The following is an 11,962-nucleotide window of genomic DNA, read 5'->3' on the forward strand; positions in this document are numbered from 1 at the left end:
ATAATGGACTTATTTATGATGGCTATGACAAGACGGGATATTTGGAGAACAAATGGAGATGGTTAGGCATTTCAGAATTTTGCTTAGGTTCATGTTGTTAATCTACGGATGCAAGCTGCTTCTGTTGGCATAGTCATGGTCTCAGGTGTGGACACCTACCTTTTTCCTTTGGAAGTTCACATCAAGTTTCATTGAGGCACACTTGTTCAATGTATTTAGTCGTCTAAAAAGAAAGAAAAATGTGATAATTACTACCATTAATGAACCTGAACCTTCTTTCCAGCTTGATAATCCTCCTTTATTTCCAGTAAAGTCAAAAGTGCAGAAACAACCAATTATGTCCCAAGACAATAGTGTGGCACAGAGGGTATGCTACAACATCATTCCCTTTTGCGCTCCAGCCTCCTGACCGGAGGGGACTCTGCCATCCAGCTGCCAATCCCTGCCCCTTCCCTGGTCTAAACCAATCTTTCTCTGGCTTCTCTTCCCACCGTTCTTGGAACCCATGGCCAATCATTTTAACCAGCCCCTCAATTCGTACGTCACCTGGACCCTGTATCAAGTCTTTCCTGCTAATCCTCAGATATGGATCAACTCAACCATGTGTCTTCTCTCCTGCTCTCAGGCAGTTCGGTGTGAATGGAGAAATAATTCACATGGTAGGCTGAATTATACATGCCATGGACTAAAGTGTGTCTCCCCAAAAGCTCATACGTTGAAGTCCCAATTCCCAGTGTGACTGTACTTGGGTAAGGAAAAAATAAAGGTAAATAAGGTCATACAGGAGTAGCCCTGATCTGATAGAGGTGGTGTCCTTATAAGAAGAGACACCAGAGAGCTCCCTCTCTCACTCTTTCTCTCCTTCCCTTCCACCACTCTCTTTCTCTCCCAAGTGAGGACACAAGGAGAAGGTGGCAATCTGCAAGTCAGGAAGAGAGCACTTGTCGGGAAGCAAAACAAACCATGCTGGCACTTTGATCTTGGCCTTTCCAGCCTCCAGAACTGTGAGAAAATAAATTTCTGTTGTTTAAGTCTCCCAGTGTATGGTATTCTCTTGTGGCAGCCCATGCTGACTAAAACCTACATTTTGGTTTTCACCCTCAGCTCCTAAACTTGCTACCCAGCATTCCTTTCATTTTTTCCCCTTTGGCTGGCTCCTAATCTCAGACCATCAAAAAGACGACCTAGTCACCACTGCCAGTGAGTACCCTATTAGACATGAATTTTAAAGTAATCCTTCCCTTCATCATGGGTTATATCTATATGCCCATTTATCCTGCCACTCTTCACTTCTGCCTTACAGGAGAACGTGGTCCTGTTCTTGGTCAAAGCTGACCCTTTAACCTTGTTTTTGATTTCAACACCCATCACTTCACCTGGGACTTGGATACTTCGTGTATTCCTGCTCTTCTCCGCAAACTCTCCCAGCTACTTTCTTCTCTTTGCTAATCCTCAGATATGGATCAACTCAACCATGTGTCTTCTCTCCTGCTCTCAGGCAGTTCGGTGTGAATGGAGAAATAATTCACATGGTAGGCTGAATTATACATGCCATGGACTAAAGTGTGTCTCCCCAAAAGCTCATACGTTGAAGTCCCAATTCCCAGTGTGACTGTACTTGGGTAAGGAAAAAATAAAGGTAAATAAGGTCATACAGGAGTAGCCCTGATCTGATAGAGGTGGTGTCCTTATAAGAAGAGACACCAGAGAGCTCCCTCTCTCACTCTTTCTCTCCTTCCCTTCCACCACTCTCTTTCTCTCCCAAGTGAGGACACAAGGAGAAGGTGGCAATCTGCAAGTCAGGAAGAGAGCACTTGTCGGGAAGCAAAACAAACCATGCTGGCACTTTGATCTTGGCCTTTCCAGCCTCCAGAACTGTGAGAAAATAAATTTCTGTTGTTTAAGTCTCCCAGTGTATGGTATTCTCTTGTGGCAGCCCATGCTGACTAAAACCTACATTTTGTTTTTCACCCTCAGCTCCTAAACTTGCTACCCAGCATTCCTTTCATTTTTTCCCCTTTGGCTGGCTCCTAATCTCAGACCATCAAAAAGACAACTTAGTCACCACTGCCAGTGAGTACCCTATTAGATATGAATTTTAAAATAATCCTTCCCTTCGTCATGGGTTATATCTATATGCTCATTTATCCTGCCACTCTTCACTTCTGCCTTACAGGAGAACGTGGTCCTGTTCTTGGTCAAAGCTGACCCTTTAACCTTGTTTTTGATTTCAACACCCATCACTTCACCTGGGACTTGGATACTTCGTGTATTCCTGCTCTTCTCCGCAAACTCTCCCAGCTACTTTCTTCTCTTTAAACCATTTCTGTCTTAAACAGATTGACTAATCAATTAATTAGCTACCTAAAGAACCATAATCAAGCAAACTGTCAATTCCTTCCTTCCTGTCTTTCCATCGTGTAACTCCACTGATTACCCAGTACCCCTTCCTTTTACCATCCAACTTGCTCAGAGAATCCTCAATTTTCATTCACTCTTCAACACTTTGCAATCTCATTTTCATGAAAGTCTCTTTGTAAATACCCCTTTAATCTAATTTTATTTAAATGCTTTTAAAAAATCACAATTATGGGGCCGATACTGTGGCTCACTCGGGAGAGTGCGGCACTGGGAGCGCAGTGGTGCTGGGAGTGCTGAGGCCGCGGGTTCGGATCCTATATAGGGATGGCCGGTGCGCTCACTGGCTGAGGGCGGTGCAGGCGACACCAAGCTAAGGGTTACGATCCCCTTACCGGTCACACACACACACACACACACAAATCACAATTATGAATGCATGTGGCTTAAAGAGTCAGACATTACTCCTCACATCTTTCCATTTACCCCTCTTGAAGGGCAACTCTGTTTCTTTCGGTGTTACTTCTAATATGTTTATGCTGTTACTTTTTGATCTTTTAGTTTATGTCTTTATCTATTGACTTTTTTCTATGGGAGATGATTTATTTTCTTTTATTACCCATTCTCACCCCTCATCAGACGCGCGTGCGCACACACACACACATACACACACACACACACACACACATACACACACAACACATCCACGCATCCACACATTCACTCACTCTTNAGAAAAGCGCATGTGTAACCAGGTATGAATAAGGTCTCATCATATTTACCTATTTGTGGATTTTTCACTTTCTTTCTTGGGTCAGTTGACCAAATCTTCAGAATTAAATAAACTTGCCATGAAGACAAAAATTAATAGTGAACTTTAGTACAGATGACAAGAAACATCCCTCTTTAAAAACAACAGAACTGAGTTGACTGAATGTGTTGCTAAGGAAACGTGAGACCCTTCCAGTTCTCAGGCTAAGGGCCAGGAGTGCACTCCAGCCCCAATACATTTCTGAATGTCTTAAAAAGATGGGGGGGGGGCGAGCAGTCTGGTGACAGAACACCTGGGTTCAAATCTTGCCTCTGCTACTTCTGCCTGGCTTTTAGTGAGTGACCGAGCTCGTCAATGTCTGCATCTGTGACACGGAGTGCATGCTGAGGAATAGTGCCTGGCAGAGAGGAAGCCCTGTGTCAGCATGTGCTGACCACATAAGCTGCTGCCAGCACACACAGCCCCTTCATAGGCCAACAGCCCTGAAGAGAGAAGGATGTTGTGCCTGAAGAGTGAAGCCATGGGTGTGGGGGTGGGGTGGGGTGGGGGGAGGAAACTCCATTCTGCAGAGTTAAACAAGTCTGGGCTTTGATTGGAGGCTGGTTCTCTTTTTGGAGATCGGAGATGAGTGTTCTCTTTCTATGTCTTTGATCTCCTAAAATGCGGACACACCAAAATGAAATGCTGCTGTCTTGTTTTTCTTTCAAATAAATGAATTCTAAAGTTGGTGGAAGCTTCACAGGGTGCTGGGTTCTCAAGTCTCACTTTCTTTTTTTGATCATTTGGCTTAGTCTTAGCCCCTCTTAACTATTTGTACCTTTTTTTTTTTTTGCTGTAAAATAAAGGATTGTGTGAGGGGCAAATCACAGAAATGGGTGCCATGACATCTCCTGTGTCACTGCTTAGACCCAACCATGGAGGCTGGTGATTATTGAGACTGACAAGTGGGTGGAGACCACATGTCAGAATCATTTATTTGAAAATTCAGGCCATGACTCTCCAATTTACAATGTGAGAAGCAATATTTTATTCAAGTGCATACATTTGAGAAACCTAGTTAAGTAGGGGCTGGAAGGGTGTGTGCTATATCCAGTGTAAGGAATCCATTAAAAATTTCAGAATTCTGAAGTGACCAATTTACAGAGGAGCTTTTGTGAAGGTAAAGCATAAAGAGCTTAAAAAATGTTATTCAAGCTGATCTTGCTCGTGGGTTTTGAAAAGCTGGTGACAGGGTAAAAATCCAGTCACTCCACTTGGTGGAAAACAAATCATGTCTTTGGTTTTTGGCACTTTCTTTTGTGATACACTGCAGCTAAAGATCTGTACTGGCAGCCACAGAGACCAGCCATTTGAGGACCAGCAGTTTAGACATAGGCATAGCTGTGTTCAGCTTAACAAGAACCATGTGCTACAATCAAAACATCTGACCCTCATGCTTCAAATAGCATGTGTGCTTCTCAAGGAGTCTATTCAGCCAGACAGCTGTTGGGAGGTTTATTCCCACATTTTTAATTTGTCCTTGGCTTGGACAAATTGCTCATGTTTTAATATTTCTCTGGATATTGTTTTTTACCCTTTTACCTCCTTAGTTAAAATCTTTGGTTCCTAGCTCAAACTCCAAATTGTTTTTAAGGTGAAGTCAACTAAAATTCATTTGATGTGTGTGTGTGTGTGTGTGTGTGTGTGTGTGTGTGTGTGCTATTTTAGAGTAGAAATTAAAGTTAGTTATTTTTAAAGATTAGGTTACTCAAGAGTGACTTAAAAATCCATTGGATTTAATGACTTCGCTGTGTAGACCAGAATAAAGAATACTTTCTTCAGACTCCAAGATGTTTTTTCTCTGCTTCTTCAAAATATATTGAGGCTTGACTTGTTACATAGTGGGGATGTTAAATGAAAAAGTAGTTAACAATTTGAATTCTGAGTTTCCTAAAAAGGATCAATTCAGTGAGAAGGGGAGGCAGTATGTGACAGTGGTTAGGAGCCTTGGTTTTGGAGGTGGACACAGCTGAGGTTGGAACCCTGCTCTGCCACTAGCTAAAGTTCATGGGAAAATGACTCAGCTTGTTCAAGGTTTACTGTCCTTGTCAGAATACAGAGAAGCCCTACCTCAATGGATCAAATGAGATCATGTGTGGTTAGTACATAGCCCAGCTCAGGGAAAACAGTAAGTCTCCATAAGGTATAGCTTTATTACAACCGAAATCTCCAGTGTCAACTCATACAGAGGGAAAAGCACACACAAAGTCCTAAAGGAGGAGGGGCACAGTGACTTTTAAAAGTGAACCAGATTCTTTGTGACTAGAGAAAAGTGCACGGGGGGAGAGTGGTGAGGGGTGAGCAGACTCAGTATCTTGTCGTTACACTGTCCACTGACCCCTCCTGCCATTATCAAATGAACCTGCCTGACAGAGGATGTGTACTTGACATGTACTTGAAGTAAATGCTACTGGGGAGAAAAATAAATCAAAACACACTTGGCATGGACCCATGGATCTTCTTGTGAACTACCTTAATCTACTAATCACTCTGGAATATTTGAGTCTAGAATGGGTTTACATTTCCAACTAAACACACTTCTGAAAGATTACCATAAAAAATTGAGATATTTTACCTCTTTATGCAAACCCTCTGATTAAAAAAAGGAAAAAAACAAAAAACAAATAAAAACTAAAGCAAAATGAAATGGTGAAACAAACAGATCTCAGCCTGGGTTGATAATGGACTTATTTATGATGGCTATGACAAGACGGGATATTTGGAGAACAAATGGAGATGGTTAGGCATTTCAGAATTTTGCTTAGGTTCATGTTGTTAATGCTTCTTCCAAACATAATTAAATAAGAATTTCATAAGTTTTTGATGAATCAATATTCAGTGTTTATTATGACCACGAAAATTTTGTTCACACATATATCACATTCTGATTGCTTTTCCTTTCATTGTCTTTGGCAGGTTCTCAGCCCTGCTCCTACAACTGACAGCCTGTCTTTTTGGCCATTTTCCAGGTGCGAACATTTCTACCTAAGAGAAGTGTGAGAGGTTAAAAAAAAAAGTCAATGTTGTTCATTTGGCAGCTTTGTAACAGGTTTGTTTAGAAAAGGACTGCCTGCTATTTATAAAGTTTACTTATCTAATAAACTTGCTCTTCCATTATGGTTTAGAAGCACAAACAAACCATCCTATTCTGTGAAAAAGTTTTTAATCTACGAAATACACAAAAAACATCAAAGGGCTCATCCTTTAAGTACCACACGCTAGAATGTGCTTTATATTTTCTGACACATGCAAGAAATTTAACTATTATTTTTTAAACCTGGAGACTATAACTAGATTGGATTTCATAGATTTGGATCTTTTTATTGCTCCTAAACTAATATATTTGCCTGCCTCTTAAGAATTGCTTCTCTATTTGGAGAAAATATTTCCAAAACATTTATCTGATAAAGGACTCATGTACAGAATACATCAATTCTTCACCTCAATAAGTCAAACAACCCAATTTTTAAAAAATGGGCAAAATATTTGAAAAGGCACTTCTAAGAGAAGATATACAAATGTCAAATAAACACATAAAAAGATGTTCAACATCATTAGTCATGGAGAAATGCAGATTAAAATCATACTGAGACACAACTACATACACACCAGAATGTTAAATTAAAAACACTAAGATAAAAAGATGTTCAACGTCATTAGTCATGGAGAAATGTAGATTAAAATCATACTGAGACACAACTACATACACACCAGAATGTTAAATTAAAAACACTAACAACACTAAGTGTTAGCAAGGATACAGAACTACTGATACTGCCAAAAGGGTGTGGCCCCTTTGCAAAACAGTTCAGCAATTTTTTATAAAATTAAATATATTTTTAACATCTCACCCAGCAATTCTACTCTTAGCTATTAATCCAAGATAAAAGAAATCATATGTCCATAAAAAGATTTGTACTTGAATGTTAATAGCAGGTTTACTTGTAAAATTGCCAAAAAGCAGAAATAACCTAAATGTCCATCAACTGGTAAATAGAAATAAAAATTGTCATATATCTGTACAGTAGAATACTCAACAATTCAAGGCACTAATTACTAATATATGCAACAACATGCATGAATTGCAGAGGCATTATGCTAAGTGAAAGAAGCCAGACACAAAGTACATACACTATATGATTCCATTTATACAAAATTTCAGAAAAGACAAAACTGTAGCGACAGAAAACAGGTCAGTGGTTGTCAAGTGTCAGCAAAAGTGAACTTTTCTGAGGTAACAAAAATGTTCTATCATGATTGTGGTGATACTCACATAACTGTATACATTTGACAAAACTCATCAACTTATAGACTTTAAATTGGTGAATTTTTTCAAATGTAAATTATACTTCAATAAAGCTGAACAAAAAATAACACAAATGAGTGACCTCAGTGGGAATGTGGAGTAAAGGCCTCCAAAACTCTGCTTCCTCATAAAAGTCACAAGAATACTGGGAGGTGTACTGGTTCAAGGTGTTTAAGTCAATTGCCATCCGATCATTTGCCAACCACTAGATTAATCTGAGTAGAGACTTCAGTAGTCATACACAACAAAGGGTACAGACTGTACAGAATTAGTTCTGGAAAGTCACTACACAAATAACAATAAGCCCTGGGGAGGCAGGATCTGATTTAAAGAGTTGCCACATTATAATAATTAAAGGCCCAGTTTTAAACAAAATAAAACTACAAGACAGTGGACATCCAAAAATTGATTCTAAGGTTTATATGGAGAGGCAAAAGATGCAGAAAAACCAACACAATACTGAAGAAGAACAAAATCAGAGGACTGACACTACCCAAATTCAAGACTGCCTATAAAGCTACAGTAATCAAAATAGTGTGGTATTGGCAAACAGTAGACAAACAGATTAATGGGACAGAACTGAGAGCCCAAAATAGACCTACACAAATACAGTCAATTGACCTTTACAAAGGAGCAAAGGCAATATAATAAATAAAAGATAGTCTTTCAACAAGTGGTGCTGGAACGACTGGATATCCACATGCAAAAAAATGAATCTAGACACAGACCTCATACCCTTCACAAAAATTAAATCAAAATGGATCATAGACCTAAATGTAAACATAAAACTGCTCAACTGTAGAAGATAACATAGGAGAAAATCTAGATGACCTTGGGTATGGTGAGGACTTTTTAGATTTAACAACAAAAGCATAGTCAATGAAAGAAATAATTGATAAACCGAACTTCGTTAGAACTTAAATCTTTTGTTCTGAGAAAGACATTGTCAAGAGAATGAGAAGACAAGCTATAGAATGGGAGAAAATATTTTCAAAAGACATATCTGACAAACGACTGTTATCTAAAATATACAAAGAACTCTTAAAACTCAACAATAAGGAATCAGATCAATTGAAAAATGGGCAAAAGATATGAACAGACACCTCACCAAAGATACACAGATGGCAAATAAGCATAAGAAACGATGCTCAGTATCACATGTCACTAGGGAACTGCAAATTTAAACAATCACAAGATATCACTATACGTCTATGGCAAAAATCTAAAACACTGACATTCTGGAAAATACAGAGCTATGAAGACAGTAAAAAGATCAGTGGTTGCTAGGGGTTGGGAGGAGGGAGGGATGAACAGGTGGAACGCAGAGGATTATGGTGGATACATGTTATATACATTTGCCGAAACCTGTAGAATATGTAACACAGAGAGTGAACCCCAGAGTAAACTATGGACTTTGGGTGATAACGACGTGTCAGTGCAGGTTCATCACTTATAGCAAAAGTGCCACTCTGGTGGGGGACATTGATGATCGGGAGGCTGTGCATGTGTGGGGAGGGGTTCATGAGAACTCTGTACTTTCTGCTCAATTTTGCCGTGAACCTAGAAGTGCTCTAAATAACAAAGTCTATTTTAAAAAATGTAGTCTTTGGGGCCGACCCCGTGGCTCACTCAGGAGAGTGTGGTGCTGGTAGCGCCAAGGCCGCGGGTTTGGATCCTATATAGGGATGGCCGGTGCGCTCACTGGCTGAGCACGGTGCGGGCGACACCAAGCCAAGGGTTGTGATCCCCTTACTGGTCACAAAAAAAAAAAAAAAAATGTAGTCTTTGGGGCCGACCCCGTGGCTCACTCAGGAGAGTGTAGTGCTGGTAGCGCCAAGGCCGCGGGTTTGGATCCTATATAGGGATGGCCGGTGCGCTCACTGGCTGAGCACGGTGCGGGCGACACCAAGCCAAGGGTTGTGATCCCCTTACTGGTCACAAAAAAAAAAAAAAAAAAATGTAGTCTTTGTTATATTCATCTAAAAACATTTTATTTCTTGGGCATTGAAATAACTGATGTAAAGCGACCTGTATTTATTTTGCTCTTACTCATTAGTTCTCAATCCTATCTACAAAATTATCTTCATTGAATACATCTTAGGAATGCTGGGTACAGTTTCAAACATCATACACACAACCATCCAACTCTTCTGAATCTTGCCATAAGCCAAAGAGGAAAATGCTGGTGGTCTGAAACGATGTACACATTCCTGGCAGGGTGTAGCGTTGGCCTGTGATTTATCTTATGCAATGTAAAATAAATCTGGCCAGAAAGATGTAAATGCTTGTTTAAGATCTGGCTGCCTCAGGTAAAAGAATAAGTCACCAAGCAGAAGGCAGAAGGATTCACGGCACTTGATCCTAACCACTGAGAAATTCTGGTGTGAGCGAAGTCAACTGCATTTAGGACATATATTTAGCATTGGGTTTGTTTCCCTCTAACTTTATTTTAAGTAATATAGAACCCTTCAGATAGTCTGAGGTGGTCTAATACTGGTTGCCTGGAAAACTGTTTCTCCATGAATAAAAATTTTGATTATAAAATTTATCTTATTTGTTGCAAGAATGGTGTGTGCTCCACTGGATTAGAGCCTCTTTTGAGGCAGGGAAAATAACTTCTAATCTCCATAAAGCCTAGGAAGTTTTATCCATGAAAGGCTTTGTTGGTTTTTCCTTTTTGACTGCACATACTTTGTTTATACCAAAGGTCTGATTACTGATTGACTTTAAGAGGTTGCAGTAGACCTTGTACAGTCAGAATAACAGAATGATTCTCCAGTACTGAATATGACAAGCTATGAGCTGCATCTTATTTGCATCTGCAACACTTAGCACAGGCTCTAGCTCAGAAAGAACCCATTCAGTAAATGTTTGCTAGGGAAACATGAGAGCTTGGCTGACTCCAGCCCTTTCATTTTCAGGTGAGGTGCTACACCCTAGTTAGCAGCTGAGCTCAATCTTCTTCCTGTCCAGTGATTTATCTGCTCCTACTTACCCAAGAAGAATTTTAGAAGGCCCTGGAAAACAACAGCTTATGTCATGTACCTAGCACAGGCTATTCAATATATGATGTTTCCTTCCCCTCTCTACTTTTTCCATGGAAAGAGAAAACCCATGACTCAGGATGAAGCCTGTCCTCTTCATGCTTTCAGCAAATTGGATTTATGTGTTAACATAAGCAAAGCAGTTGACCCTTCCAGAAGAAATGTGCGCAAAATTTATCAGTTTCTTCTGTTCTCTTCGGAGTCCTTGAGAAGGGCTGATACATTAGTAAAGAAGATATAGTAGTCTTATTTTAAGAGGGAAGCTTGAAGTTCTAATGGGAAAGTCAACAAAAAGAGAAGGAGCCAAGATTCGTTCATGTGACAGAATGCACTATAATAGCAGGAACAGGCTCGGTACTGGGATTACAGAACTGAACAAGATGTTGTCCCTGCCCTTGAGGACGTCATAGTCCTGTGTGGGGTATAAACACAGTAAACGAGAAGAAGCATCTAAATTCCTGAGAGCATAAGGACAACACCTCCCTTAGGAGGTAATATTTGAGCAGGGCTATGAAGGACTAAGAGAAATTTGCTGCCTGGGCTGGGAGAATTGCAGGCAAAGGAAACAGGCATGAAATAGCATGCTACAGTCCAGTACGGCGAGTACGTGAGTGGGAATAAGTCTGGAGAGGTAGGCAGGGGCTAGATCACAAAGGATCAAATGAGGATGTCAGGAGCAGTCTGTGGGCCGTGGGGTACTCTTGAGAGATGCTAGACAGGAGAGTAACATAATTAGAGCTGCACATGAGAAACGTAACTGGTGGCAGGATGGAAAATGAACTGAAGAGGAACAGTTGGGAGATGGCTCCACCAGTCCAGGTGAGAGAGCAAAGAGATGAAAGGGAATGAGGCGGGGACGCCTGGATGAAGATGGGGACTGGGCCATTGGGTGGTGCGGAAGCTGCAGAGGGAGAGAAACAGAGACTGACTCCCAGATTTCAGGCTTTCGTCAATGTGCCATTGAACAGAGAAAACGGTGAAGTAGGGAAATGGGTAGGGAGCTGAGATATGGGGGAGGCAATGAGCTCATGATTGGATATGTTAAATTTAGGGGCCCTTGTAACATCCAGACCTGCCTGGGAATAATCAGCTTAAGAATGACATACATGGGAGACACATAATAATTAAAGCCTCTCATCCAGGGGGTATTCAGAATCCCGGACAACTCCGGTGTCTAAGGCATGGGCCATGGAAGGGAGCCAGTCAGAGAAGGCACAGTCAGAGGTGCAGGAGGTCAACAAGAACTAGCAGGAGGGGGTGTCTCAGAGACCAAAAATGAGCATTCCAAAAGAAGGGGGTCGTTGGTTAGCTCTATCACACAGTTAAGAGTGAGTAGTGTGAAACTTAAAAGTACCTTTTGGGGCTGGCCAGTTAGCTCAGTTGGTTAGAGCACAGCCTTATAACACCAAGGTCATGGCTTCCGCTTCCCAAATGGCCCAGCCA

The sequence above is a fragment of the Galeopterus variegatus genome, unplaced genomic scaffold, assembly GCF_000696425.1.
Source record: "Galeopterus variegatus unplaced genomic scaffold, G_variegatus-3.0.2 Scaffold3196, whole genome shotgun sequence".
NCBI classification, from domain to species: domain Eukaryota; kingdom Metazoa; phylum Chordata; class Mammalia; order Dermoptera; family Cynocephalidae; genus Galeopterus; species Galeopterus variegatus.